This window comes from Giraffa tippelskirchi, chromosome 2, assembly GCF_054371585.1.
Source record: "Giraffa tippelskirchi isolate mGirTip1 chromosome 2, T2T-mGirTip1v1.2.pri, whole genome shotgun sequence".
Classification (NCBI taxonomy): Eukaryota; Metazoa; Chordata; class Mammalia; order Artiodactyla; family Giraffidae; genus Giraffa; species Giraffa tippelskirchi.
In genome coordinates this window covers 160,428,779-160,435,667 of record NC_137276.1, presented here as the reverse complement: position 1 = coordinate 160,435,667, position 6,889 = coordinate 160,428,779, and positions in this window count along the sequence as shown.

The following is a 6,889-nucleotide window of genomic DNA, read 5'->3' as shown; positions in this document are numbered from 1 at the left end:
CATGAAATTCTAGGGCTGAAGGACAGTTGTGTGCTTCCTCTCATTTAGTATCAATATATAAGACATGTCCAGAAAAATATAGGCCTTAAATTTAAATGAGTGGAGAGGTAACACACATCCTGGGCAAAGCGAGTGTGGGTTGTCACTGGTTAGCTAGTTTGATATTTGATATGATGTGGGGTAGGGGTGATGGGCTTCCCAGGCAGTGCTAGTGGTAAAGAACCCATCTGCCAATGCAGGAGACATAGAGATATGGATTCGATCCCTGGATTGGGAAGATCCCCTGGATGGAGGCATGGCAACTCACTCCAGTATTCTTGCCTAGAGAATCCCAAGGACAGAGAAGCCTGGAGGGCTACAGTTCTTGGGTCTCAAAGAGTAGGACACAACTGAAGTGACTTAGCATGCATGCTGGGGGTAAGGGCTGGTACCATTGCTCTAGTGTAGAGTTAAGATTCCAGGCTCCCAGTGCCTAAGTGAAGGCTCCTAGAACCTCTCCTCAATTCCACTTGCAACCTATTTAGATTATTTTAGTGTCTGGACAGAATGAGCACTTGGTCAGTAGTTGTCAAATAAACAGATAGATGAAGTCATCAGTCAGTCAGCTGGACTACATGAAAACAGACATTTTGTGAGAGTTCCTGGTCCTGAATTTTCTGTTCTCTAGCTCTTGCCCAAGAAAATTGGAGAACATTGAAACCTGTGAAAGAAGGTCATGGAGACATACTAATTGTTTGCTAAAGCAGAACTTCCCAACCAGTGTACTGGGGAGAGTTTCACGGGTGAACAGTGAGAAATGGACTAGCTTATAGTTGATGAGGTTCTGCCACAGCTAAGGCCCTTTGGCCAGTTCCTCAGGACGAAACAGCCTCCTCAGAGACTCCTCAGAGGGTAGGGTGGTTGGAGAAGAATAGGGATAAGGTGTGCCCCATGAGACTCATAAACTCAAAGAATGAAAGCTGGCATTCTCTGCTCTTATAAGAGGCCCCGAGTGTCCAGAAGGTGCTCTCCCACCTAGATTTTCTATCTTAGCTGCCAAGTACAGAGTGTGGGGCTGACCCTTTTGGAAAAGAGACATGCTATGGGACAGGAGTTCCTATTCCAGTTGACCAGAAAACATTGCTGATGTAGCTCAAGGTGCAGATGGTAAGGGTTGATGGAGGGCTGACTGTAAGCTCTCCTGGTGATAACACTTTTCAAATCTGTCTTTATTAATAGGGGAGGCTTTGTTAATTTTGTGGCCAAAGAACCCTTCAAGTGGAGTCAGAAGTAGCTCCAGGGGACTGTTCTAACAATATATGTACCATCTGCAAGTTAAAGCATTATCACTGTTTTGAAATATTTGATATGAAAAAATTTCATTGCATTCAAACCCCATTTACAAGTCACATGAAAAATCACCATTGCATCTGTTAATGAAAGTTAAGGAAAAGTTGTTAGATTCTTTAAAATATAATTCCCACAATTTTAAATATTTAGATGATTGTTAAAAAAAGTGGCCTTAAACTTTTCATCATCTACTTTTGTGAATGGTTTCTCATTGATGATGTCTATAGACAATTTGAAGAGCTCATCATTAAGAAGTCTTGTCAGGAATCAGCCATTTCAAGGACAAGACCTGAAATAAAAATTTTACTGACAAATTTGTCATTAACAAAAGTTCAACTTTCTTTTCAAATTTTTGAATTATTTTATTCATACATTTTATCAAATCTGATGATTAGTATTTCCCCTAATATGATTTTATTTATCTTATATATTTTAAAAATCTAACAATTTTTTTAACCAAACCCTCTAAAGAATCTCCAAAATAACTCAGTTTTCTTTAATGTACCATACAAATATTATCACTTAGTCTGAGTACCAAGATGTGCACAACCAACCCTCTATACACACAAAAAAAAGGAGGAAAACATGATCTAAGTCTCTGAGAATAATTGGGACAATTATCTTGAATTTTTTTTTCAACCCCTTGAGAATTGCCTTTAGGTCTTATGATTTAATTCTTTATACTTAGTTTATGTCAAAGATCAGAAAATTGCTGCATTTTAGTGTTTTAGATATTCCTTCTTTAGTTACCCAGATGCATGTGATAGGAATCTTTTTGAATGTCTTTCTCCTAATGGACCAGTATGATCTGATATACACATGTTTTATCATCACTTGAGACTGTGCAACCTACTGGATTTCCTTTCTACATGGCTTCCAGGACAGTAATTCTCAACTGCAGCAACAATTATTGTTAAGACATAACAGAACTATTGCAGTGAGATATTAAAATAATCTAGATAACCTATTTTCTTTCCTGTTTTTTCTCCCAACATTTTAAATAATATCTTTGCTGATGTGTACACATTCTTGCCTGATACAATTCTCGATAGGAATACACACCACTCCTCTGCCCTCAATGTATATAAAAGTCAGGCAACTTAGGATCTGTCCAGGTCAACTGCTGCTGATGATCTATGAAGCCTGAAATCATCTGAAATATTGTGATCTCCTTTAGCATCATTTCTTCTCTAAGAAGGAATACGATCAAGCCCTGGGAAGTAAAGACATCAAAAGTTGTGTCTCTTGATGCATATAGGAAAGCATTCTAAAATGATTTTTATAAATGTGAGTCAAATTACCTATCTGAGATGTACTAAAGGCATCACACTGTCACACTGTCTCTTCCACAGTGTCCTTTATTATGGGAACATCACAATATTTTCCCATATCTGTGACCCAGCTTTGTCTGTTCTATGTTGTTCACAGAACCACTGGTTCCTCATGTCTTTCCCCTTCTAAATTGTGTCCATTATACCTTGGACTGCAAGGAGATCCAACCAGTCCATCCTAAAGGAGATTAGTCCTGGGTGTTCATTGGAAGGACTGATGTTGAAGCTGAAACTCCAATACTTTGGCCACATCATGCGAAGAGTTGACTCACTGGAAAAGACCCTGATGCTGGGTAGGATTGGGGGCAGGAGGAGAAGGGGACGACAGAGGATGAGATGGTTGGATGGCATCACTGACTCAATTAACATGAGTTTGGGTAAACTCAGGGAGTTGGTGATAGACAGGAAGGCCTTGCGTGCTATGGTTCATGGGGTCACAAAGAGTCAGACATGACTGAGCGACTGAACTGAAATGATACCTGTCCTTTTTCTGTGTGTAATATTTATGAAGAGTTCTTAATTTTTGAGGAGGGCTAAAAATCATCAGTTGCTCTTACATAGGTATATTTCTCAGGATTATATTTGTTTCTGAAAAGTGCACTAGTGTTTCCTTCTACTAATCTAAATTAATAGAAATAAGCTATGTTTTATTTTATTTCTCACATGTATCTACCTGAGGTCTTCTGTCAGATTACATTCTCTTTGAGGGCAAAGTTTTTATCTCTTAAACATCTAACAACAAATTAACCTAGTATATTCTAATGAGTACAATAGTTTTCTGCCCCTTCTAGCTCTGTTGTGCCTAAGGAAACGTTATTTTAAAGAAGTTTGGGCAGGTCAGAACTCACTGGTCTGGGAATCGGAAGAGCACTGAATTCCCAAGTCTAACATCCCAAGTCTAACTTTGGGCTAATTCGTCCTGATTTTTAGCATATTTTTTTCATTTTCCAGTATTGTTTTTCTTTTGTCTGTAAAACTAAGGGATTTGGGCTAGACATTCTCTAAAATTTCTATTATTCTGTGATTCTGATTAAACTATACAGTGTTGTGGAACTACATTATTATAGATCTTAAATATATATTTCAGTTATCCTGGATTAAGATGAAAATTGAAGCCTAATACTGTAAGTTGTTGTTTTTTTCAAAACAAGAAACCTGAGGGCCTGATAAGCTGTTGACACAAGTGCTTTTGAGAAGGGAAGATGGAGTAATTACTGACTCATGTTTAAATAGACAAAAGAAAAGTTTAGTAAATGTTTACATATTCTCATTTATCACAAAATTAGAGTAAATCTGTACTTACCTGTGTTTAGTTATTAAAAACAGTGGAGTTTATGTCTCAGTTTACTAAAAGAGTGAGGGAAACTTTCTTACAACATTACAATTTTTAATTGTTCCAGTGGCAGTTGGCTTATACATTTAAGATTATATTTATTATAATTAAGTTTGTTTGATAAAAATGTTATATAAAACTGTATTTATTTAAAATAATGAACTATCATGGGAGATTACACATGCTAAAAACTGTGATAATTAACCTGCTATGACCTCACCAATTTTCCTTTATTAACTCAACCAAAAGTGTGTTTTTAGAATGAGAACACAACTTAGATGCTGTTCCCAATAAATAGTTATCTTATAAGTAAAATAAATATCTTTAACAGATCAACATTAAAACATTAGATAGAATATTGTTACAATTGTTACTAAGAAATCTAAGTCATCTCAACTTATCTTTGAAAATGGAACAAACTAACACTCCTTTTTTTTTTTTACTAAAAGTCTTGGATTTGATCACATATGATGTGGAGCACCTTTTCAAATGCTATTTGTCATTTATATATCTTAGTTTGTGTCTATTGAGGTCTTTGGTCCACTTTTAATTGGTTGGTTTGTTTCCTTATTGTTGAGTTTTAAAGTTCTTTGTATATTTTGGATAAGAGTCCTTTATCAGATATGACTTTTTGCAAATATGTTCTCCTAGTTTGTGGTTTTTCTCTTCATTCTCTTGACAGTGTCTTACACAGAGCAGAAAAATTTGATTTTAATGAAATGCAGTTCATCGATTCTTTCTTTCATGGATAGTACTTTTGGTGTCATATTTAAAAAGTCATCATAAATTCAAGACTATCTAGATTTTCTCCTGTATTATCATCTGGGATTTTTATGTTTTGCCTTTAACATTTCGGTCTGTGATCCATTTTGAGTTATTTTTTATGAAGGGTGTAACATCTGTGTCTAGATTCATTTTTTTTTGCATGTGGTTGTTCAGTTGTTCCAACATCATTTGTTGAAAGGCTATCTTTATCCATTGTATTGCCTTTATTCTTGTCAAAGATCAGTTGACTCTCTCTTTTTGTGTCTATTCCTGAGCACTCTATTCTGTGTCATTGAACTTTTTGTCTGATGCAAATTAAAGCAACAATAAGATACCACTATACACCTATTAAAATGTCCCAGATCCAAAACAATGACAGCACCAAATACTGGCAAAGATGTGGAGCAACAGGAATTCTCATTCACTACTGGTAGGGAAGCAAAATGGTATAGCTATCTTGGAAAATGGTTAGATGACTTCTTGCAAAATAAAAATACCATATGGTATAGCAATTGTACTATTGTATTTACTCAGAGGAGCTGAAAACTAATATTCACACAAAACCTGCACATGGATATTTGTGGTAGTTTTATTTATAATGGCCAAAATTTGGAAGCTACCAAGATGTGTTTCTATAGGTGATTGGATAAACAAACTGTGGTATATCCAGATAATGGAATATTATTCAGTACTAAAAGAAATGAACTGTCAAGCCATAAACAGACATGGAGGAAATTTAAATGTATTTACTAAGTGAAACGAGCCAATCTAAAAGTGCTATATACTGTATAATTCTAACTAAGTCATGTTGGAAAAGGCAAAACCATGGAGACAGTAAAAACTGTGGAGACAGTGGTTGCCAGTGGTTAGTGGGGAGGGAGAAATAAATAAATAGAGCACAGAGGATTTTTATAGCAGTATGGATACTGTCATGGTAGATATGTGTTGTTATATGTTTATTTAGAGCTGTACCAAGAGTGAACCCTATTGTTACCTATGGATTTGGGGTGAAAATGGTGACTTTGTGTAGATTCAATGACTATAACAGAGGTACCACTGAAGTGGGGGAAGTTCATAATGGAGGAGGCTACGTGTGTGTGTGAAGGGGGCAGGGAATATATGGATATCTCTGTATCTTATTCTTAATTTTACTGTGAACCAAAAACTACAAAGGTTAGAAAAAACTCTCACACCCAGAATATCTTTAACAAATTTATCACATTTCTAGAAAAGTCAAACAAATCTCATGTTTGGTTTATGACAATTCAAAACAACTATTTATACAAACCTCCTTCCTCTATGCTCAACTCCTAGGAAAACAATATTGATGTGACTCTTGGCACAACAGAAATAGTGTTGGTCTCCTCCTCTTCAGGCCATGCTGGGTGCTGGTTGGTAGCTACTCTAATCCCCACAACTCAGGAAAATGGTTACGTATTATCGGATAGGTTGGGTTGCTCTGGGTCTAGAAACAGAACATTCCCTCCTGTTGTCATGGGTTTGTATTTTAACTCCAGCTGGATGGTGGGTAACAAGCTGAAAAAGGAATAGATATCTTAGGTAAACTGTGACCAAGTAAATGAAATGTATAGCTAGTAATGACATGTTTTGAGAATAAACATAATTATATGCCACTTCACTTGAACCAAAGGTATTAAAGATGAATTTATATAAAAAATTCTGTTTTCTCACACCAAGTTATAGTGTCAATCACTATAAATTAAAAATGTTTTGCCATCTAAAGTAGGGCTTTTGATAGACTGACTTAATATTTTTTGTTCAAAAAGTTTAAATAACCTGCAATCTCCATAGCATATTGGCATGTACAACATGAGTAGAAACGTGCTTGGTGTTCCCAGGTGTTGCTAGTGGTAAAGAACCCACCTGCCAATGGAAAAGACATAAGAGACGCTGGTTTGATCCCTGTGTGGGGAAGATCCCCTGGAGAAGGAAATGGCAACCCACCTCAGTATTCTCGCCTGGAGAATTCCATGGACAGAGGAGCCTGACGGGCTACAGTCCATAGAGCCACAAAGAGTTGGACACAACTTAGCATGCATGTGCATGGTGCTTGGGTTGAACTTCCACTCAAGCCATTAATTTTCCCACTGCAGCAAATCTCAAGCTCCCT